The sequence below is a fragment of the Salvelinus sp. IW2-2015 genome, linkage group LG22 (assembly GCF_002910315.2).
Source record: "Salvelinus sp. IW2-2015 linkage group LG22, ASM291031v2, whole genome shotgun sequence".
Classification (NCBI taxonomy): Eukaryota; Metazoa; Chordata; class Actinopteri; order Salmoniformes; family Salmonidae; genus Salvelinus; species Salvelinus sp. IW2-2015.
This window is the reverse complement of record NC_036862.1, coordinates 30,092,045-30,118,319: the sequence shown is the minus strand read 5'-3', so window position 1 is coordinate 30,118,319 and position 26,275 is coordinate 30,092,045. Positions and strand designations below refer to the sequence as shown.

At 46.4% G+C, this 26,275-nt stretch overlaps 1 pseudogene; it reads left to right on the top strand.

The window, feature by feature from the left end:
• Positions 1-26,275, top strand: part of LOC111949863 (seizure protein 6 homolog) — a 162,142-nt pseudogene that overhangs the window by 75,421 nt on the left and 60,446 nt on the right.

Genomic DNA, 26,275 nt, shown 5'->3' with positions numbered 1-26,275 from the left:
GGGTTTGGGGTTTGGAGAGCCCTGTGCTACAGGAACAGGGTTGGAGAGCCCTGTGGTACAGGAACAGGGTTGGAGAGCCCTGTGGTACTGGAACAGGGTTGGAGAAGCCCTGTGGCTAAGGAACAGGGTTGGAGAGCCCTGTCTACAGGAACAGGGTTGGAGAGCCCTGTGTACAGAACAGGGTTGGAGCAGCCTGTGGTCACTGGAACAGGGTTGGAGAGGCCTGTGCTACAGGAACAGGGTTGGAGAGCCCTGTGCTACAGGAACAGGGTTGGAGAGCCCTGTGTACAGGAACAGGTTGGAGAGCCCTGTGTACAGGAACAGGGTTGGAGAGCCCTGTGGTACAGGAACAGGTTGGAGAGCCTGTGTACAGGAACAGGGTTGGAGAGCCCTGTGGTACAGGAACAGGGTTGGAGAGCCCTGTGTACAGGAACAGGTTGGAGAGCCCTGTGGTACAGAACAGGGTTGGAGAGCCCTGTGGTACAGGAACAGGTTGGAGAGCCCTGTGGTACAGAACAGGGTTGGAGAGCCCTGTGGTACAGGAACAGGGTTGGAGAGCCCTGTGCTACAGGAACAGGGTTGGAGAGCCCTGTGGTACAGGAACAGGGTTGGAGAGCCCTGTGTACAGGAACAGGTTGGAGAGCCCTGTGCTACAGGAACAGGGTTGGAGAGCCCTGTGGTACAAACAGGGTTGGAGAGCCTTGGTACAGAACAGGTTGGAGAGCCCTGTGTACAGGAACAGGGTTGGAGAGCCCTGTGGTACAGGAACAGGGTTGGAGAGCCCTGTGTACTGGAACAGAGTTGGAGAGCCCTGTGTACAGGAACAGGGTTGGAGAGCCCTGTGGTACAGGAACAGGGTTGGAGAGCCCTGTGCTACAGGAACAGGGTTGGAGAGCCTGTGTACAGGAACAGGGTTGGAAAGCCCTGTGTACAGAACAGGGTTGAGAGCCTGTGCTACAGGAACAGGGTTGGAGAGCCCTGTGGTACAGGAACAGGGTTGGAGAGCCCTGTGGTACAGGAACAGGGTTGGAGAGCCTGTGGTACAGGAACAGGGTTGAGGAGCCTGTGTACAGGAACAGGGTTGGAGAGCCCTGTGCTACAGGAACAGGGTTGGAGAGCCCTGTGCTGACAGGAACAGGGTTGGAGAGCCCTGTGGTACAGGAACAGGGTTGGAGAGCCCTGTGTACAGGAACAGGGTTGAGAGCCTGTGTACAGGAAAGGGTTGGAGAGCCCTGTGTACAGGAACAGGGTTGGAGAGCCCTGTGGCTACAGGAACAGGGTTGGAAGCCCTGTGCTACAGGAACAGGTTGGAGAGCCCTGTGCTACAGGAACAGGGTTGGAGAGCCTGCTGTAGAGACTGAGATACCTATGTTCCTATTTAAATAAAGTTGGACAGACAAGTTTATTGAACCTGTAGAACCAGACAACAACCATGACTGTGCTGATGAGATGTTGGTACATTTCACAGCACGTTAGTTCTTCCATTACGTGCCAGGCAGCCAATGTCTCAAGCCAATGTTTAAAACAGACATGAAAGTGATGAAGCCAGACGCGGCAGCTATTCCTAGTGGCGACAGTACCATTCAGATTATCAACAGCTACAATAATCATCAGTATATTTTCCTTCTCAAATGCCAGATACTGGCTTTATAGTCATTGCTATCCGGGATCCTTGGGACGTCCCTACCCCCCATTGAAGTTGACATTTACAAGGGTTAAGGTACGGGTTATGGTTCAGGTTAGGGTAAGGGTAAGGGTAGGGTAGGGGTTAAGGTTAGGGTTTGGGGTAGGGACGTCCCAAGTGTCCCAGATAGCACACACCCTATTTTTTTAAGACTTAACAAGTATTTATCAGGCAGACAAGCAAACCCATTCCCAAAGAAACCTTTGGCACATCTGTCTTTATTACCAGTTCTGTAGTTGTCTGTGTTGTGTGTTTAGCGAGAGGGGCCTCTGTAGTGTGATGTGGGGGATACATGGAGCTGTATTGACAGACAGCTGCATTATGGTGTTGTTACCCTAAAGCGTTCTCTTTCTACACTGACTTTCCATCTGTTGGCTGCTTGGCTTCCTTTCAGCTCCACTCATCCTTCAACCAGTCCAGCTCCACACAAACAGGTTAATCAGCAGATTTGGCTATCAAGCTAATTTGTACCTGTGGTCCCTCATCTGGGTTTTGAGAGTAAAGCACCCTGTGTGTATGTGTGCATGCATGCCTGTGTGTGTGTGCATGTATGTGTGTGTGCATGTATGTGTGTGTGCATGCCTGTGTGTGTGTGAGAGTGTGTTTGTATCTGCACTGAGACACTGCTGACATTGCCTTGCCATAACTCCACTCTGATCCCAGGCCTGGATGGATGAATCACTCTATTCCACGGCCCTGTTTCCTGAACCAGCCTGTCAGGCCATTGGCATCAAGTTAACTGCAGTGACTGACTAAGTGGTTTTTATGAGCCACAAAATCCCATCTGAGCTAATTGCCTAATTGACCACATAATGGTTTGGACCACTTCTATGGTTTTCAACACCAGCTAATCAGCATTGGCTTTGAATCAGACGCTAATTGATCAGGTGGCTATAATTGTTTCAATTATATATATATACACACATACACATAATATATATTATATATGTACAGTATATACACTACCATTCAAAAGTTTGGGGTCACTTAGAAATGTCCTTGTTTTTGTACATTTTAAAATACATCAAATTGATCAGAAATACAGTGTAGACATTGTTAATGTTGTAAATGACTATTGTAGCTGGAAACAGCAGTTTTTTAATGGAATCTACATAGGCGTACAGAGGCCCATTATCAGCAACCATCACTCCTGTGTTCCAATGGCACGTTGTGTTAGCTAATCCAAGTTTATCATTTTAAAAGGCTAAATGATCATTAGAAAACCTTTTTCAATTATGTTAGCACAGCTGAAAACTGAAAACTGCTGATTAAAGAAGCAATACAACTGGCCTTCTTTAGACTAGTTGAGTATCTTGAGCATCAGCATTTGTAGGTTCGATTACAGGCTCAAAATGGCCAGAAACAAAGAACTTTCTTCTGAAACTCATCAGGTAATTCTTGTTCTGAGAAATGAAGGCTATTCCATGTGAGAAATTGCCAAGAAACTGAAGATCTCGTACAACGCTGTGTACTACTCCCTTCACAGAACAGCGCAAATTGGATCTAACCAGAATAGAAAGAGGACTGGGAGGCCCCAGTGCACAACTGAGCAAGAGGACAAGTACATTAGAGTGTCTAGTTTGAGAAACAGACTGGCAGCTTCATGAAATAATACTCGCAAAACACCAGTCTCAGCGTCAACAGTGAAGAGGCGACTCCAGGATGCTGGCCTTCTAGGCAGAGTTGCAAAGAAAAAGCCATATCTCAGACTGGCCAATAAAAAGTAAAGATTAAGATGGGCAAAAGAACACAGACACTGGACAGAGGAACTCCGCCTAGAAGGCCAGCATCCTGAAGTCGCCTCTTCACTTTTGACGTTGAGACTGGTGTTTTGCGGGTATTATTTCATGAAGCTGCAATAGTCATTTACAACATTAACATTGTCTACACTATTTCTGATCAATTTGATGTTATTTTAATGGACACAAAAATAAGCTTTTCTTTCAAAAACAAGGACATTTCTAAGTGACCCCAAACCTTTGAACGGTAGTGTATATACAGAACCAGTCAAAAGTTTGGACACATCTACTCATTCAAGGGATTTTCTTCCTTTTGACTATTTTCTACATTGTAGAATAACAGTGATGACATCTAAACTATGAAATAACACATATGGAATCATGTGGTAACTAAAAAAGTGTTAAACAAATGAAAATATGAGATTCTTCAAAGTAGCCACCCTTTGCCTTGATGACAGCTTTGCACACTCTTGGCATTCTCTCCACCAGCTTCATGAGGTAGTCACCTGGAATGTATTTCAATGAACAGTTGTGCCTTGTTTAAAGTTAATTTGTGGCATTTCTTTCCTTCTTAATGCGTTTGAGCCAATCAGTTGGGTTGTGACAAGGTAGGGGTGGTATACAGAAGATAGCCCTATTTGGTAAAAGACCAAGTCCATATTATGGCAAGAACAGCTCAAATAAGCAAAGAGAAACAACAGTCCATCATTACCTTATGATATGAAGGTCAGTCAATCAGGAACATTTTAAGTGCAGTCACAAAAACCATCAAGCACTATGATGAAACTGGCTCTCATGAGGACCTCCATAGGAAAAGAAGACCCAGAGTTACCTCTGCTGCAGAGGATAAGTTCATTAGAGTTACCAGCCTCAGAAATTGAAGCCCAAATAAATGCTTCACAGAGTTCAAGTAGCAGACACATCTCAACATCAACATCAACTGTTCAGAGCAGATTGCGTGAATCAGGCCTTCGTGGTCAAATTGCTGCAAAGAAACCACTAAAGGACACTAATAAGAAGAGACTTGCTTGGGCCAAGAAACACGAGCAATGAGCCCAAATCTGCGATTTTTGGTTCCAACCACCGTGTCTTTGTGAGACGCAGAGTAGGTGAATGGATGATCTCCGCATGTGTGGTTCCCACCGTGAAGCATGGAGGTGTGATGGTGTGGGGGTGCTTTGCTGGTAACACTGATTTATTTAGAATTCGATGCACGCTTAACCTGCATGGCTACGACAGCATTCGGCAGCAATATGCCATACCATCTGGTTTGCGCTTAGTGGGACTATCATTTGTTTTTCAACAGGACAATGACCCAACACACCTCCAGGCTGTGTAAGGGCTATTTGACCAAGAAGGAGAGTGATGAGTGCTGCATCAGATGACCTGCTCTCAATAATCATCTGACCTCAACCCAATTGAGATGGGTTGGACCGCAGAGTGAAGGAAAAGCAGCCAACAAGGGCTCTGTAACGGCTTTCTTCTGTGGACGAAGGATCGGACCAAAGCGCAGCGTGGTTAGTGTTCATCATKTTTAATTAAAGCCAATAAACGTGAACACTACAAAATACAAAACAACAAAAATGTGAAAAACCGAAACAGTTCTGTCTGGTGCAGACACACGAAGACATGAAGACAACCACCCACAAAACCCAAAACAGGCTACCTAAATATGGTTCCCAATCAGAGACAATGACAAACACCTGCCTCTGATTGAGAACCATATCAGGCCAAACATAGAAACGGGAAAACTAGACACACAACATAGAATGCCCACTCAGCTCACGTCCTGACCAACACTAAAACAAAGAAAATACAAAAGAACTATGGTCAGAACGTGACAGGCTCAGCATATGTGGGAACTCCTTCAAGACTGTTGGAAAAGCATTCCAGGTGAAACTGGTTGAGAAAATGCCAAGATGTTAAGGGTGGCTACTTTGAAGAATCTCATAAAATACAGTTTTATTTGTTGAACACTTTTTTAGTTACTACATGATTCCATGTGTTATTTCATAGTTGTGATGTCTTCACTATTATTCTACAATGTAGAAAATAGTAAAAATATAGAACAACCCTTGAATCAGTAGGTGTGTCATGTTTAATGATAAGAGACAGGTGCAGGAATATGAAATATGTTTTTTTATTTCTGTACCCAAAAGAGTACGTCCACACACACACACACACACACACACACACACACACACACACACCTGTCTCTTATACACATCTAGATGTGTATAAGAGACAGCACACACACACACACACACACACACACACACACACACACACACACACACACACACACACACACACACACACACACACACACACACACACACACCTGTAACCCAAAGAAAGTGCGAGGTGTAAATCTCTAATAAACACACGGGACGAGACCAGTAATAACAAGTGCACACTAACACGGTAACCGATACAACAGAGCCCAGGTACTCACAAGACCAACGTACATGTAACAATAATCAACAAGGACAATGGGGAACAGAGGACACATAGTATATACACATACTAATCAGGGGGAATGGGAACCAGGTGTGCGTAATGAGACAAGACAGTCTGGGGTTGGTGGTAATGATCCAGTTCAGTGACGCCTAGAAGGCCGGTGACGTAGATCTCCGGAGCTGGTGAACGGAATGAGCAGCAGTACCGGGGACAAACAAACCTCATTCAACTCATCGAGGGCTTGATGATTAATATGCAAGTTGAATCAGGTGTGCTTGTCCAGGGTTATAATAAAAATGTGTACTGTGGGGGGTGTACTCGAGGACCAGGGTTGGGAAACACTGGGATAGACTGATGAATCACCAATCGCCCTAACTCCTGAGGGAAGTTTTGAGCTCCAGTGGCAGGCAGACAGTTGACTGTGCATGTTTGTCTGCCTGGCTGTAGAAGTGACAGAGCAGAGTTTAGTCTCTGAATCCTCCCAGATGATTGCTACACTGTGAGAGCTAGCCTAGCAGGCCCATTCTGTCTGTCTCTCAGTGCTTTGGCACAGCCAGCCAGCGAGAGAAAGGAAATTAAATGAAAGCGGGTCTGGATTAGAGCTTGTTAAGGGAGAGAAGAGCCTTTAATTGCCCTGGTTTTGTGCAGCTTCACAAAGAACCAACATTGCTAATCTGCAGCTCAGGGGTGAATGTTTGCAGCAAACCAAACAAAGATGTACACTAGACAGGCCTATCAAGTAGAAAAAAAATAACATTTCCTGGAAGAGGATTTAGAAGGAATTGGCATAAAACTGCAGGATTTCAATTAGAGAAGCAGCTGATAGCAGAAAAACAGTTATCTTAAGTATTGCAGGAGGGTGTTAGCATGATATTAAAGCACCTGTTTTTTTGAGGAGTGGAAATGTGTTTGACATTTCTAGAACAGGTTGCTTTAGGTTTTCGGACATAACATATTTGTCTCTCTCTACAGTATTTTCTGAGTGTACAGTATACTGGTAATCTGAATCTGAGAAGATTTTACACTGCATTATTACTTTACTGCCATAGCGATGGCAGATGTTTCAGATAGCCTATTTGTTCCAAGCCTCTCCAGTTGTGATGTGGTGGTCTGGTCATCCAGAACAGTAATCTGTCTTATCATGCACCGGTGGTATCTCTGCTCTGTCTGCATGCCTGGAAAGAAAAGCAATTGCTCAACTTTCCAACTTCAAACCAAGCTGAGCAAATCAGTCTTACACATTTTAAGGAAAAGGGATAGGGTGGCAGAAACTCTAGAGAAAACCACTTGTTGAAGAGGAAGCATTTGACCAATGTGTCCACTTTATAACATAGAGACCTGGCTCCCACAAGTGCTCAATTTGATGCCTTCCCTGATTTACATCACATTACTGTGTCGGTCTTCTCAGTCAATAGGATTCTGTTTTGTGGCACATTCTTCCTGATAGAGATGTTTCAATATAGTTTACATCTATCCAATCTTGAAATATACACGGGTTGAATCTCAATCAATAGTCTTACCTTGTTTCCCTGTGTCCTCCTCTCACCACCATCCTTCACTGGCTCCCTACTCAAAACATCAGAAGGAAGCAAAGAATATTGCTGCATTGTTAGAGCTGGAAACAAAAGCATGCACCTGCAATAACATCTGCAGAACTGTGTATGCGACCATAAAACTGATTTGATGATTTGAGATAGAAACATTGAAACAAGACTGCAACAAGGACTCGTAAGAAAAGASTATGTCCTTGTCCAAGACTGTGTTGCACTTTGTTGCAAGGGAGATAGATATCTGGTATTGGTCCTGTGCTGCTCTCTGCTCCCTCTCCTCCCCCTCCTGGGTATAGTTCACCTCAGCAGAGTTCATCAGTGCTCTCCTCTCAGATCCACAGATCAGTACAGCTCCACTGATTGCAGGTGTCCTTGCATTGATCTAACTGGCTTGGGCTTTGTCCCTAGTCATTAGGGAGATGAGAGAATTACCTTTTCCAATGGTGCCTAGCTGGATGTGATTGGGTGTGTAAAGGACATGGTTTTACAGGACAAGAGGGGAAATGGGCTCTTTGTGAATGTGTTTCTGGCCTCAGCCTCTATTCTCCCCTATTAGGAAGGGTTCTACCATAACCAATCAATATGAGCTATCCCCCAGCCCTATATTGTCTGACTTTTTTAAAGTCAATATTACATTTCAGACATGCTACTGTCCTGGCAGAGAACTGTGTAATTGATTGTTCATACGGTATTATCTACCTACTCCTCATATTCTGAGGGAGGTAAGCAGAGTCTGTTCAGACAGGACAAAGGAACTCCAGAGATTGAGAGAAATCAAATCAAACGGTCTTATTGTGCATGTTGCCATGCAGAACACACTATTTTGACATCTGGTTGATATTTTTTTCACACACCACTTGATTGATTTGCTCAAGGCTTGGAAGCGTCCCATCATTCTCTTCTCACTTCCTGTTTGCATGTTGAAGCAGTGTCTCGTGCAGCTGCTGTAAATTACCTTTTGTTGTATGTGATAAATTGTGTAAGATGTCAAATATATTCTATGTGCTTCAAAGAAAAACTGCTTATCATATTTTTACAGAATAAGGTTGGAGAGAATTTCTGCTATTTTGAAATATAAACATTTATTTGAATTATCACGTCGCTAAACTGCAGTACACCCCTGTTGTGCTTGTGTGAGTCAAGTGCCCTATATTGCATGTAGCTCTGCGCTGTGTGGAAAGCTTGGTCTGTGTAATGTAATGGATAACTGGGCTAAAGCACAGTGTCTCTCTTGATTTCACTGCCCACGTAAATAGTCTGCTAGCAGCATATGGCCAGAGTGTTGCCATCTCAATAGATTCATTATCAGGCCCTGTGTTATACTTAAGTGGGCGAAACAATCTAGCAGTAGGACAACAAATCAAAGACATTACATTTGAGACAGAGTTTTCCCTTTCCCTCTTCATCCTTACTAGTTTTATACCTCTAGTCCACTTTTAATATGTCCTCCATAATAGGAATGTCATTGGTCAAGATGCTCCTCACAATAAGTGTATGTGTGACTGTGGGGGACGGGGTAGATGTTGAGGAGAACTGCGCTGCTCAGGAGAGGGTGCGAGAGAGAAACCACTGTCTGAACCAGGGGTTGCTACCAAAATTATGTTCCAATAGTTTCTTCTGAACAGAGGCATTATTCTTTTCCTTCCATTCCACTGTTCTGACCAGCAAAATAAAAGTCTGAACAGGTTAGAATTTTTAAAAAGTACCGGTTTATATCGTTCCTTTCTGTTCCTTTCTAAACCTCTGAAATCATGTTTTTTTTTAACAATTAGCTCAACATTAAATTACTTCACAAATCACGCAGTGCGTCTAGAGAAGCTTGCTATGGAGCGGGCAAGCTACAGCTTAGTGAGTCGTTTACAGACATGATGGAAAGATAAGTGTACGGTGCGACTGGAACTTTGCGGGTTGGGAGAGAGTGAGAGAGGGTTAGCTTTAAGCGGTGGGCATCTTGTGATGACATGCATTATCTGAATTAGGCTCAAAGAATTATACCTACGGAGGAATGGATTCTATGGAGGAACTTTGAATGTCTTTGAACTGCAGAGTTGGCTTAATGTTGGACCAGAGAATCTAGCTAGCTAACAAGCGTGTGTGTGCAGAGTGGCACCAGAATTAAAATCCATCTTACCTTTTTGTAGTTAATAAATCCAATGTGAAATGTGATAACTATAGTATCCTTAACTAGCATTGAAAAAGTGAATCCATTCTCTCCCTATCTTCTGAATCACGCTTGTAACGTCAGGCTACAGCTATGCTTCGGAGGGTAGGCTACACACACACACTAGCAAAGATTTTCAGCTGGAAGGAAAACACTGGAAGAAGTTTCTGATCGACAGAGGGAGGGCTTTGCATAGGTGCTTTCTCGTGTTTTTTTGTGGGACTGGAWWWWWWWTWATCAGAACGTAAAAGAACGTTATTAACTGGTTCTCATGCTTTTAAAATAACAGTTCTGTTCCAGAACAGTAAATATCACTTTCGTTCCAGGTTCTGATTCTGTTGCTGGAAAAATGTAGTTATTTTCTGGTTTTCGGTTCTGTTCCCTAGACTGGTTCCAACCAGTTGATTTATGGCACACTGTGTACTAGTGTTGATTCAAGAGTGAGAGCTTTAAGATCCTCACCCAGGCCAGGACCCAAGCGAGACCCAGGCTACTCAGATGAAAAGGACACCATGGTGCTCAATTATTCATGGTACAGTGTAGAGATGATTTAGCCAACTTGCAGTGTGTGTGTGTGTGTGTGTGTGTGTGTGTGTGTGTGTGTGTGTGGTGTGTGTGTGTGTGTGTGTGTGTGTGTGTGTGTGTGTGTGTGTGTGTGTGTGTGTGTGTGTGTGCGTGGCGGAATACCTATGTGAGAATGCTTTTCATCGACTGCAGCTCAGCATTTAACACATAGTACCCTCCAAACTCGTCATCAAGCTCGAGACCTGGGTCTCGACCCGCCCTGTGCAAACTGGGTACTGGACTTCCTGACGGGCCGCCCCCAGGTGGTGAGGTAGGTAACAACATCTCCACCCCGCTGATCCTCAACACTGGGGCCCCACAAGGGTGCCTTCTGAGAGCCCTTCCTGTACTCCCTGTTCACCCAGGACTGCGTTGCCATGCACGCCTCCAATCAATCATCAAGTTTGCGGACGACACTACAGTGGTAGGCTTGATTACAACAACGACGAGACGGCCTACAGGGAGGAGGTGAGGGCCCTCGGAGTGTGGTGTCAGGAAAATAACCTCAACACTCAACGTCAACAAACAAGGAGATGATTGTGGACTTCAGGAAACAGTAGAGGGAGCACCCCTACCCACATCGGGTAGTAGTGGAGAAGGTAGTAAGTTTTAAGTTCCTCGTGTACACATCACGGACCAAACTGAATTGGTCACCCACAGACAACGTTGTGAAGAAAGGCGCAGCAGCGCCTCTTCAACCTCAGGAGGCTGGAAGAAATTCAGCTTGTCACCAAAGCACTCACAAACTTCTACAGATGCAAATCGAGAGCATCTGTCGGGCTGTATCCACGCCTGGTACGCACTCTCCGCCCAACAACCATAAGGCTTCACAGGGTAGTGAGGTCTCACACACGCATCACGGGGCAACTACCTGCCTCCAGACCCTACACACCACCCGATGTTAAGGAGGCCATACAAGATCATCAAGGACAACAACCACGCCGCCCACTGCCCTGTTCACCCCGCTATCAATCCCAGAAGGCGAGGTCAGTACAGGTGCTGCATAAGCAGGGGACCGAGAGACTGAAACAGGCTTCTCTAAAGGCCCATCAGACTGGTTAAACAGCCACCACTAACATTAGTGGGCCGCTGCCAACAAATACTGACTCAACTCCAGCCACTTTAAAAATGGGAATTGATGGAAAATTATGTAAAAATGTACACTAGCCACTTTAAAACAATGCCACTTAATATAATGTTTACATACCCTACATTACTCATCTCATATGTATATGTATATACTGTACTCTATATCATCTACTGCATCTTGCCATCTTTATGTAATACATGTATCACTAGCCACTTTAAACTATGCCACTTTATGTTTATATACCTTACATTACTCATCTCATATGTATATACTGTACTTTATACCATCTACTGCATCTTGCCTATGCCGTTCTGTACCATCACTCATTCATATATCTTCATGTACATATTCTTTATCCTTTTACACTTGTTTGTATAAGGTAGTAGTTGTGGAATTGTTAGGTTAGATTACTCGTTGGTTATTACTGCGTTGTCGGAACTAGAAGCACAAGCATTTCGCTACACTCGCATTAACATCTGCTAACCATGTGTATGTGACAAATACAATTTGATTTGATTTGATTTGGCCCGACAAACCAGTGCCCCCGCACATTGGCTAACCGGGCTATCTACATTGTGTCCCGCCACCCACCACCCGCCAACCCCTATTTTACTCTACTGCTACTCTCTGTTTATCATATATCCATAGTCACTTTAACTGTACATTCATGTACATACTACCTCAATCAGCCTGACTAACTGGTGCCTGTATGTAGCATGCCTACTGTTATAGCCTCGCTACTGTATATAGCCTCGCTACTGTTATTTTTCACTGTCTTTTTACTGTTGTTTTTATTTCTTTACTTACCTATTGTTCACCTAATACCTTTTTTGCACTGTTGGTTAGAGCCTGTAAGTAAGCATTTCACTGTAAGGTCTACACCTGTTGTATTCGGCGCACGTGACAAATAAACGTTGATTTGATTTGTACGCCTATGTAGATATTCCTTTAAAAATCAGCTGTTTCCAGCTACAATAGTCATTTACAACAGTAACAATGTCTACACTGTATTTCTGATCAATTTGATGTTTTTTTTAATGGACAAAAAATGTGCTTTTCTTTCAAAAACATGGATATTTCTAAAAGACCCTAAACTTTTGAACGGTAGTATATACAGTATATATACTAACATTGTGAAGAGAGGAACCATTCCAGGCTCCTGGTAGGCTGCTGTAGGATGACAGGCTCCTGGTAGGCTGTGGTAGGATGACAGGCCCCTGGTAAGCTGCAGTAGGATGAAAGGCTCTTGGTAGGCTGCAGTAGGATGAAAGGCTCTTGGTAGGCTGCAGTAGGATGACAGGCTCCTGGAGTGCTCTAGATTACATCTGAAGGTGCATAAGGGGGGAGATCCATTTAATTTCCCACATTTGACATAGGCCATCATATAGGCTCATTAAAGCAGCTAAAGAATTCATATTTACTAATTGATGAGGAGGAGTAGAAACCATTGAAATAAGTAATCACAGAGAATCTCTTTGGGCTTCACTGCCCTGTGTTTTCAGAAGGGACTCTTATCAAAACCTACAGCATGTTACAGCGCGACGCTTATCTGCTTTAAACAGTTTTGGGATATTATCTTTCCTGTGTGACACAAAATGTACCTGGTATTTATGTGCTCTGTGTGTGTTGTTCCAGGCTCCTATTCTGAGGATGGGACGTCCGTCACACAGAGGGGACATTCTGAGAGTGGTGGCCCCAGCCTGTACCCCACCACACGGGACACTGACAGAGAGGTCAGAGAGGTCAGGTCCCTGGTGACAACCGCCCCGACCCTGAACGCCCACAACCACCACCCTCTCTACAAGGGCTTCCTCTTACAGGAGTCCCTCCAAGGACAAAGGCATTTCTTTGAGGACAGTGGGGGTGTGGAGACCCACCCCGCTATGCCACCCTCAGGTCCCCACTATGCCAGGGACCCCTCCTCCACTCACACGGTGCCACACAAGGACGCGCTAGTTTTCTCCGATGTTGCCTCAACCACTACCGCTGTGGCAACAGCCATGTCACCGTTGGCAACAAAGGGCAGCGTTGCTCCAGAGGGGCGTGTCTCTGTGAATCAGAGAGTGGCGTTGACCAATGGCAGGGGAGGAAGGACAGAGGAAGCTGATGCCATGGATACCCTGACCACTCCTGTCATGCACACCTCCGCTCCCTCTCCCCGCTCAAACACCCCCAACATGGCTGCTCCTATGGGTGACATGTACTCTGAGGTCCCCACTGCATCCACCATGACTCCCCCAGCCTTGACCACTTTAGTGGAGCAAGATGCAGGGAAGTCAGAAGAACACAACATGAGCCACGCCAGTGATGGGATAGAGATTGGGACATCGGCAGTATCTGGTGCTGTGGATGAGGAGACYACTTCGACCACTATAACCACAACCACCAACATCACCAYCATGCACCACCCAGGTAATGTAACACAGCCAGGCTACACATTTGTAATGATCACCTACACTTACCCAGAGACATACAGATACAATATCCTGCAATACACCTAACAGCAGTTTCCGTKATTCTGTCTTCATTGTGAAGGTATAATGAACAGCAAGCTCAGATTCTCATTATGCAGTCCTAGAGATAATCCTGGGCCTTGGTGGGTTGTAAAGTGACTGTGTTTCACCATTTCCAACAGAGCAGCCCTGTGTCTGTCTGAGACACCAGTGTGCTCACTCTCAATCCTCTTTGTTTGCAGCTCACATATCTAAACAACCAATGGGCTTAAATTAATTATAACATCAGTATTCCTCCTCCTCTCACACTCAATCAAGTGCTCCTGAAATGGAGTGGAAACCAGATTGCAAACATGAGATACGGAGACACATTTGTGTTATGGTGGGAGTGAAGAAGGAGAACTTTCAGCCTGGTCTCATAGACTAGACATAACATAGTAAATGCAAAWACAGGCACTCAAATTATTATGTTAGGTTTGGTATGGTTACATAAGACAGAAGGTTGCTTAAGGCAAAAAAACAAGAGGGTGACTGGTTGGGACGGATGGGTTGACATTTAACGTGAACRTCTAGCAACCCAAAGGTTGTGTGTTCGAATCTCATCACTGACAACTTTAGCATTTTAACTAATTAGCAACTTTGCAACTACTTACTACTTTTTAGCTACTTTGTTAGCTAACCCTTCCCCTAACTTTAACCCTAACCCCTAACCCTAACCCCTGGCCTAGCAAACGTTAGCCTCCTAGCTAACATTAGCTTTAGCCATCTAGGTARCGTTAGCCACAATAAATTGGAATTGGTATTGCAAATTCATARCATTATTGTGCGAATTGCAATTCCTAACATATCATACAAATGGATGATGGACAACCACAAATGAATACATACTATACTGAACATAACATATCATACTAAATGGAGGAAGACAGATTTACATTTACTATGTTATATCTACCCCTGAGTCCAGTTTGGAATCTTAGAGTGGAATGCTCCAGACGCAGGCTCTGCATCATTTGTGCCCCTTCATAAGGGGTCCCATAACTGAAAAAACGAGCGACCCGGGGATGTGTGTGCTTTGGGGACCTTTAACAGAATGTGACTGGCAGAACGGGTGTTGTATGTGGAGGATGAGGGCTACATATGAAGCACACACACAAGCACACAAGCACACAGTAACGTCCTGTGTCATCCCTCTCTCTGGAGGAAACTCAAAGATAGAAATTAAACAAGGCAGTCGAACAGAAAGACCTCAAGGCAACCAGAAAATAGTCTGTGGTCATTCCCCCACCTGATCTGTCCCTCGAGCACACAACCAAAGAGGAGAGAGAGAGGGCCCCACACTATTAAAGTGGGGGGTGCTGGTGTGAGTGAGAGAGAGCGCTAATGGGACCAGGGAGGGTTCTTTTGGAGTGAAGGGGTGTCTTACTTACTTAGGCACATCGCTCCTTTGGAGCATAGGCCATCGACAAAACCTCTCCAACGCACTCTGCTCTGGGCAGTCTTCTCCAGATCGTTCCCCACATGCCGGTTAGGTAGGGGTTGTCACTGGTCCTCAATGTTTTGCTCTCTGTATTTTCTGTCCTTGCAGCTCCCTGCATCTTCAACTTGACATCACCAGAGGGCTACATAGAGACGCCCCAGCCATCCAGCTCTCATTACTACTCCTCTGTGGACTGCACCTACACCGTCACGGTCTACATGGGCTATGGAGTAGAGATACAGGTCAGACCGCCACTATTATTGCCAGAAGAGTATTCATTGTGTCCATCAAAAGCAGGGATTGTCTATAAAAAGATGGTAGATTAAACATGGCAACACACAAGACTGGCACATCCTGTCGAGAAATTACATTAGATATCCAAATGCAACATCCAAAATGGGCATTTGGCTCATTGGCAATAGCACACTAGTTCTTCAAAATGATGATGGCCACTCAGTCGCCAAGGTCTTTACTGTCATTCTGCAGCGACTGACCTTTGGAAGCTGACACAGTGATTTGAACAGGGAATCTGCCTCCACCTGAACCGCCTCATTCACATGATTAACTCTCCAGCTACACTTCCTGCTCTCATAAAATATACAATAGCCATTACCCCTCTGACCATCCAGATGTTTGGCCTAATATATTTTGGATGAAAATGGATATGTATCACAAGTCATTCTCAATGATGCATCCCAGCTGCTTCCTGTCTTCAGCGAAAGAGGAGAAAATKAGGAGGAGGAGGGTGGAGAGAGGTGAACATTACTCCTCTCCTCTGTTCCTCCTCTTATTGCCTGCCTGTGCTTTTTATCACCTGGGACAGCAGCACATGTATATATCCATCTTCTCTCTCATTGTCTTTAATTATTCTAAGTGATTTAGATTTAGAGCTTCTTCTCTTCATCAATTACTTATGGATTATGTTTGTCTACGGGACTCTTTTAATGCCTTCCTGCTAAAATGTCTCCACAGATCCTCTTAACTTGATTAAAGAGATCTTACCCTCGGGTTGATTGACTAAATAGTATGGGATTTAGACAATGTTTGGATCACGCCTTTACACCCGCTATACCCCTCTACACCTAGTCTACACCCCTCTACACCCCCGTACATCCCGCTACACCCTTCTACACCCATCTACACCATACAGCCCCTCTACACCACACTATAGCTCACCACACTGAATCTACATCCTTCTATACCCTTCTACATGCAATCTACACCCCTCTACAGCCCTCTACAGCCCTCTACAGCCCTCTACAGCCCTCTACAGCCCTCTACAGTCTTTTACAGCCCTCTACAATCCTGTACAGCCCTCTACACCTCTCTCCACCCAGTCTACACCCCTCTAAACCCATCTACATGCCTCTAAACCATTCTACACCACTTTACACCCCTCTACAGATCTCTACACAACCATACACCCCTCTCCTTCACTCTACACCTCCCTACAGCCTACTACACCCATCTACACTCGTCTACACTCATCTACACCCCTCTATACCATTCTACACCCCTCTAAACCCAGTTTACACCCACTACACCCTTCTAAACCCCCTTACACCCGAGCCCTCTACAACCCTCTACACCACTCTATATCCATCTACACCCCTTTACACCCCTCTACGGCTTTCTACACCTCTCTACACCCCTTACACCCCCAGCGCTCTACACCTCTCTACAACCGTCTACACCTAGTCTACACCCAGGCTACACCCATCTACACCCTCTAGACCCAACAGCCCTCTACACACCTCTACACCCCTCTACACCCCTCTACASCCCTCTACAGCCCTCTACACCCCTCTACAACAGCCTACTAAACCCCCCAACCCTCTACAACCCTCTAAACCGCTCTACACCCAGTCTACACCTGCCTACAGCGTCGAAGCCCTCCCTTCACCACAAACCCACACACCCTCTACACCCCATACAGCCTACTACACCCCCAGCCCTCTAAACCCCTTTACACCCCTTTACAGCTTTCTAAACCACCCTACACCTCTCTACACCCCTGTACACCTCTATACACCACTCTACAGCCCTCTAAACCCCCCTACACCTCTCTACACCCCTGTACACCTCTATACACCACTCTACAGCCCTCTAAACCACCCTACAACCCCTCACACCCCTGTACACCTCTATACACCACTCTACACGCCCTAAAACCCCCTACACCTCTCTACACCTCTCTAACACCACCTCTACAGCCCTCTAACCACCCACACCTCTCTACACCCTGTACACCTCTATACACACTCTACAGCCCTCTAAACCCCCCTACACCTCTCTACACCACTCTACACGCCTCTAAACCACCCTACACCTCTCTACACCCCTGACACCTCTATACACCACTCTACAGCCCTCTACCACTTCTACCTCCCCCTAACCCTAACCTCTCTACACCACTCTACAGCCCTCTAAACCACCCTACTCCTCTCAACCTCCCCTCACAGCCCTGTACAAACCTCTCACACCACTCTACAGCCCTCTAAACCCACCCTTACACCCTCTCTACATCCCCCTACACCCCTGTAACATCCACCTCTACAGCCCTCTAAACCACCCTACACCTCTCTACTCCCCCCTACACCCTTGTACACCTCTCTACAAACCACTCTAACAGGCCCTCAATAACCACACCCTACAACAACTTCACTCTCTACCCCTACACCTTGTAAACCCTCTCACACTCTACCAGCCCTCCTACACTCCACCCTTTACACTCTCTACCTACCCCTACAAGCCACCAACCCAGTCTACATCCCTCTACACCCATCTGCACTCGTCTACACCCCTCTAAACCATTCTACACCCCTCTAAACCCAGTCTACACCCACCCATCTACACCCCTCTACACCTCCAGCCCTCTACAACCGTCTACACCCCTCTAAAACCCTCTACAACCCTCTACACCCCTCTACACCTCCCTACACCTCCAGCCCTCTACACCCGTCTACACACCTCTACAACCCCCTACATTCTACTCAACCCCACAACCATCTACAACCCTGTACACCTATTTTCACCCATCTACACCAGTCTACACCCCTCGACATCCCAATATACCCACCTACACCCCGCTACACCCCCCCATCTCTCTACACCCTTCTACACCCCTTTACAGCCCTCTACATGCCTCTTCACCCAGTCTACACTCCTCTACAGCATTCTACACCCATCTACTCCCCACTACACCCCACTAGACACCCTACACCCCTCTGCATCCCCCACATCTTCCAGCCCTCTACACCCTTCTACACCCCTTTACAACCCTCTACACACATTTACACCCCTCTACACCAAGTCTACACCCCAATACACCCCCAGCACTCTATACCCTCTCCACCCCTCTCCACCCAGTCTATACCCCTCCACAGCCCTCTTCACCTCAATACACTCCCATACACCCTACACCGCCTTACACCTCCCTATACCCCCTAGCCTTCTACACCCATCCACACCCCTCTACAGCCCTCGACACCCCCTACAACCCACTACAACCCCCCAGCAATGTATACTGGTCTACACCCTCTATAACCAGTCTACACTCCTCTACACCTCTCTACACCCCCCCCCTACACCCAATATATGCCGCTTTACAGCTCTCTACACCCCCATAGACCTCTCTATACCCCCCAGCCCTATAAACCTGTCTACACCCCTCTACACCCAGTCTACACCCAGTCTACAACACAACGCCTCTCCCCTATTTGACCTAGATAGGTCACACAACGCCTCTTCCCCCTACCCCCAGTACACCTCCTCTACACCCCACTACACCACCCTCTACACCCCTCTACACCCCACTACACTGCCCTCTACACACCCTTACCCACACTACACCTCCTTTACACCCCACTACACCTCCTCTACACCCCCCTACACCCACCTGTCTACACCCACCTGTCTACACCCCTCTACACTCCCTACACCCCACTACACCCCTATACACCATRCACCCCTCTACAATCAGTCTACAAGTGTCTACACCCCTCTAAACCCAGTCTACAAGTGTCTACACCCCTCTAAACCCAGTCTACACCTGTCTACAAGTGTCTACACCCCTCTAAACCCAGTCTACAARTGTCTACACCCGTCTAAACCCAGTCTACAAGTGTCTACACCCCTCTAAACCCCTGTCTACACCCGTCTACAAGTGTCTACACCCGTCTATACCCCCTTTATACCCCTCTACGTCCCCCTACAACCCCTACACCCCACTATACCCCACTACACTCCCCTACATCCGTAGCCTTCTACACCACTCTACACCCCACTACACCTCCTCTACACACCTCTACACCCCCTGAACCTACACCTCACTACACCCAGTCTATACCCCTTTACACCCTTCTACACCCAGTCAACACCCCTCTACACCCTACACCACTCTAAACCCCTATACAACCAGTATACGCCCTCCACAGCCCTCTACACCCATCTACACCATTCTACACCACTAAACACCCCCCTACACCCAGCTGTCAACACCCCCCCTACACCTCTCTACACCCCCAGCCCCCTACACCCCTATACAGCCCTTTACACCCAGTCTACTCCCCTCTACACCCCCCTACATCATACTATACCCCTCTACACCCCATTACMTTCCCATACACCCTATAGCCCTACACCCCCCTGCACCCCTTTACAACCCCTTACACCTCCTTAATACTCCTCCAAACCCCCTGACCCAACACTCAACGACACAGAGTCTATACCCCTCTACACCCCTTTACACCATACACCCCTCTACACCCCCTACATCATAAACTCATCTACACCTCTATACACCCAGTCTATACCCCTCTACACCCCTCTACACCCAGTGTATACCCCTCTACACCCCTCTACACCCAGTCTATACCCCTCTATATCCCTCAACAACCCTATACACCCGCTACAACCCTCTACACCTAGTCTACACCCCTTTACATCCCCCTAGCCCTCTACATCCCTCTACACTCTACACCCAGTGTACACCCCTCTACAGCACTATACACCCCCTTACACCCACCCCTCTACACCCAGTCTATACCCACATTACAGCCCTCTACACCACCCTACACCCCTATACACACAGTCTACTGCCCTCTACACCCCTTTACACCCCTCTTCACCCCACTACACCCAGTCTACACCCCTCTATACCCTTCTACACCATACACCCCCTACATCCCTCTACACCCATCTACATCATATAGCCCTCTACCCCTCTATACACCAAGTCTATACCCCTCTACACCCCGCTACAACCCTCTACACCCAGTCTACATCCCTTTACACCCCCCTACACCCCCAAGCCTCCTACAACCCTCTACACTACACCCAGTGTACACCCCTATACAGCCCTCCACTGCCCTCTACACCCCACTACACCACCCTCTATACCCATATACATCACCCTACACCCCTCCACACTCCCTACACCCCACTACACCCCCCAGCCCTCTACACCCCTATACACCCCCTACATCCCTCTACACCAAGTGTACACCCCTCTACACTCATCTACACCATACACCCCTCTACAATCAGTCTACACCCATTTACAACCCTCTACACCCAGTGCTGGTTCTACCCTTTTGGGGGCCCTAAGCGAGATTTGGTTGGGGGCCCACCCCAAACCTCGTGGGCAAAGCATTTTAGTGACCAACACTCTCTTGACGACGGAGAGAAATGTTTTAAAGTGAATTTCCTGAATTCTTTTCCAGTTTTACCCCACTACATCCCCATACACCCTTTAGCCCTCTACACCCCCCTACACCCCTTTAAATCCCTCTTCACTCCTCTACACCCCATTACACCTTCTCTACACCCCCTGAGCCGATACCCCACTAGACCCAGTCTATACCCCTCTAAACCCCTCTACATCCCTCTACATCCCTTTACATCATATACCCCTCTACACCACTATACACTGAATCTATACCCCTCTACACACGGTCTACACCCCTTTACAACCATCTAAACCCATCTACAGCCCTCTACAGCCCCCTTACACCCCTCTACACCCCCACTAAATCCAGTTTATACCTCTCTACACCCCACTACAACCCTCTACACCCCCAGCCCTCTACACACCTCTAAACCCCTCTACACCCATATACACCACTCTAACCCCCTACACCCACCCGTCTACACCCAGTCTACACCCCTCGACAGCCCTATACACCCCCTACACTCTACACCCCTATACACCCATCTGCCCCCCTCTACACCCAGTCTACTCCACACTACACCCACTACATCATATCCCTCTACACCCCTCTTCACCCCTTTACAACCCCCGTCACCCCACTACACCTCCTCTACACCCCTCTACACCCGCTGACCCTACACACCACTACACCCAGTCTATACCCCTCTACACCATACACCCCTCTACACCATACACCCCTATACAATCAGTCTACACCCATTTACAACCCTCTACACCAAGTGCCGGCTCTATCCTGTTGGGGGCCCTTCCCAAACCTCATGGGCAAACAATTTTGAGAGCCCCCCCCCCCCTTGACGGCGGAAAGGAATGTACGTTTTAAAGTGCATTTCCTGCTATTTTTTTCCACCATAGGGTGGGGAGAATTTTTTTCTATTTTTACCACTATACCCCTCTACATCAAGTCTACACCCCGCTACACCCCACTAAATCCAGTATAAACCTCTCTACACCCCACTACAACCCTCTACACCCAGTCTACACCTATATACACCCCTATACACCCCCCTACCCACCCATCTACACCCCTCTAAACCAGTCTACAGCCCTCTATGACCCCCTACACCCCTATACACACATCTACACCCCTCTACACCCAGTCTATTCCCCTCTACACACACTACATCCCCATATACCCTATAGCCCTCTACACCCCTTTACACCCCTCTTCACCCCACTACACCTCCTCTATACCCCTCTACACCCCCGGACCCTACACCCCACTACACCCAATCTATACCCCTCTACACCCCCTACATCCCTCTACACCCCCTAYACCCCTTTACACCCCCCTACACCCCTCTTCACCCCTCTMCACCCARTACACCCCCTGACCCTACACCCCACTACACTCAGTCTATACCCCACTACACCCAGTCTAAACCCCCTACATCCCTCTACACCCTTCTACACCACCCCACACCGCTCTACCGTATACACCCCTCTACATCATATACCCCTCTACATCACTATACACCGAGTCTATACCCCTCTACACACAGTTTACCCCCCTTTACACCATCTACAACCCTCTACACCTGTCTACACCCTCTACATCCCGTCTACAGCCCTCCACCACCCTCCACACCCATATACACCATTCTACACCCCCTACACCCACCCATCTGCACCCCTCTACACCCTACATCCCTCTACACCCCTCTACATCATATACCCCTCTACACCACTATACACTGAGTCTATACCCATCTGCACACAGTCTACCCCCCTTTACACCCATCTACACCCCCCCCCCCACACACACACATCTACATCATACACCCCTCTACACCAAACACCACTCTACAATCAGTCTACACCCATTTACAACACTCTACACCCAGGGCAGGCTCTACACTTTTGGGGGCACTAAGCGAGATTTGTTTTGGGGCCCCTCCCAAACCTTGTGGGCAAAGTATTTTAGTGACCCCACCCAATCAGGACGGTGAAAGGAAATGTATGTTTTAGAGTTTAAAAAATCCAGTTTTACAGCTAATTTCCTGCAGTTCTACACATTTTGCCATGACTTATGCCATGTTAATGATATCTGAGTGAGAGGGACTAACAAAATCAATAGGGGCCCCCTGGAGGTCAGGGCCCCTGGACACTTGCCCTGCGTGACTGGTTGGTATTCGGCCATGATTACTACAAGTTTAGATAGCTGATGAGACTAATTTACCAATCACATGTTTTTTATCTGACATGGCATATTGAGTGACTGTCAGTGACTGACGTAAGAAAATAAAAATTGCTGTTGCACAACCAAATGTCGAACTTGCACCTTATGTATTCTACTTTTCTAACTCTCTTTTTTTGTTGTTGGGTTGGGGGCCCCTTAGTAGCCTGGGACCCTAATCGACCACTTATGTCGCTTATGCCTGGAGCTGCCACACCCCTCTATAGCCCAATACACCCCTCTATACCCCTCTGCACTTCAGCTGGTATCAAGTCTACTGCCGCTCCCTCTCTCTGGTGCTCGTTGTCGCCAGTTTACTCATTATTATACACACCTGCCACCATCGTTACGCGCTCCTGCGCCTTATGAGACTCACCTGGACTCCATCACCTTCCTGATTACCTCCCCCATATCTGTCACTCCCCTTGGTTCTTTCCTCAGGTGTTATTGACTCTGTTTCTATTTCATGTCAGTACAGAACAAGAAACACAAAAACATACAATGTTCTGTACTATGTTCTGTTTATTATTAATTTTGCGCTCCCTGTATTTGCTTCCCGACTTCCAGCGTACACGTTACAGGTGGCTTAATGGTCAGATAGTCGATTTGTGTCATCGCGTTCCTTAAAGACTGGGTTGATAATTCCTCTTATCTGGAAATCTTTTGGATTAATCTACTTCAAAGGACTTCTCTAGGCCAGGGGGCTTTATAGAATGAGGGTCTGAACAACTCCAGTTTATCATCCACTTTAGAGTAAGGATTTAAACATTTGCCATCATGTAGGGCTCAGAAGATCAAGACTGATGTGGATTATTCCTTGGGCAGAATTTGTTTATTTTCTGTGTGGAATTGTCCTGCTTTGTGGTCTATGTCCATCACCTGCCTAGTGCACTGCTCCATCAGAACATTGGGTCTTCAGTATTGACTGCTCCAACACTGCCTCAGAGTGGAGGAAGGGAGGGATGTAGAGAGAGTGAGAGAGAGAGATTTGCTTAAAAAGTGTTTCCAGTTCTGAAACTCCCCAAGTCCATATAGTATTTCACCCCCACCTCAACAAGTCCACATAGTATACCACACTCAACTCCACCAAGTCCATMTAGTATACCACCCTCAACTCCACCAAGTCTATATAGTATTTCACCCTCAACTCCACCAAGTCCATATAGTATTTCACCCTCAACTCCACCAAGTCCATATAGTATTTCACCCNTATTTCACCCTCAACTCCACCAAGTCCATATAGTATTTCACCCTCAACTCCACCAAGTCCATATAGTATTTCACCCACAACTCCACCAAGTCCATTTACTATACCACCCTCACAACTCCACCAAGTCTATATAGTATTTCACCCTCAACTCCACCATGTCCATATAGTATACCACCCTCAACTCCACCAAGTCCATATAGTATACCACCTCAACTCCAGCAAGTCCATATAGTATTTCACCCTCAACTCGAGGGTGGAAATACATATGGACTTGGTGGAGTTGAGGGTGAAATACTATATGGACTTGGTGGAGTTGTGAAGTGAAATACTATATGGACCTTGGTGGGAGTTGTGTGGGTGTATACTATATGGACTTAGTGGAGTTGAGGTGAAATACTATATGGACTTGGTGGAGGTTGAGTGAAATACTAACATGGACTTGGTGGCGTTGTGAAGGTGAAATACTATATGGACTTGTTGAGTTGAGGGTGAAATAATATATGGACTTGTGGAGTTGAGGGTGAAATACAATATGGACTTGGTTGAGTTTGAGGTGAAATACTATATGGACTTGGTGGAGTTGAGGGTGAAATACTATATGGACTTGTTGAGTTGAGGTGAATAATATATGGACTTGGTGGAGTTGAGGGTGAAATACAAATATGGACTTGGTTGAGTTGAGGGTGAAATACTATATGGACTTGGTGGAGTTTGAGGGTGAAAATACTATATGGACTTGGTTGAGTTGAGGGTGAAATACTATATGGACTTGGTGGAGTTGAGGGTGAAATACTATATGGACTTGTTGAGTTGAGGATGAAATAATATAGGACTTGGTGGAGTTGAGGGTGAAATACAATATGGACTTGGTTGAGTTGAGGTGAAATACTATATGGACTTGGTGGAGTTGAGGGTGAAATACTATATGGACTTGTTGAGTTGAGGGTGAAATAATATATGGACTTGGTGGAGTTGAGGTGAAATACAATATGGACTTGGGGTTGAGTTGAGGTGGAAATACTATATGGACTTGGTGGAGTTGAGGGTGAAATCTATATGGACTTGGTGAGTTGAGGTGAATACTATATGGACTTGTGGAGTTGAAGGGAAATACTATATGGACTTGGTGAGTTGAAGGGTGAATACTATATGGACTGGTGGAGTTGTGAAGGTGAAATACTATATGGACTTGGTGGAGTTGTGTGGGTGGTATACTATATGGACTTGGGGAGTTGAGGGTGAAATAAATTGGACTTGGTGGAGTTGAGGGTGAAATACTATATGGACTTGGTGGATTGAGGGTGAAATAATATATGGACTTGTTGAGTGAAGGTGAAATACTATATGGACTTGGTGGAGTTGTGGGTGAAATATATATGGACTTGGTGGAGTTGTGGGTGAAATACACATGGACTTGGTGGAGTTGAGGGTGAAATACTATATGGACTTGGTGGAGTTGAGGGTGAAATAATATATGGACTTGGTGAAGTTGAGGGTGAAATACTAAATGGACTTGGTGGAGTTGAGGGTGAATATATATGGACTTGGTGGAGTTGAGGTGAAATACTATATGGACTTGGTGGAGTTGAGGGTGAAATACATATGGACTTGGTGAAGTTGAGGGTGAAATACTATATGGACTTGGTGGAGTTGAGGGTGAAATACTATATGGACTTGGTGGAGTTGTGGGTGAAATACTAACATTGGACTTGGTGGAGTTGAGGGTGAAATAATATATGGACTTGGTGGAGTTGAGGGTGAAATACATATTGGACTTGGTGAGTTGAGGGTGAAATACTATATGGACTTGGTGGAGTTGAGGGTGAAATAATATATGGACTTGGTGGAGTTGAGGGTGAAATACTATATGGACTTGGTGGAGTTGAGGGTGAAATACTATATGGACTTGGTGGAGTTGAGGGTGAAATAATATATGGACTTGTGAAGTTTGAGGGTGAAATACTAAATGGACTTGGTGGA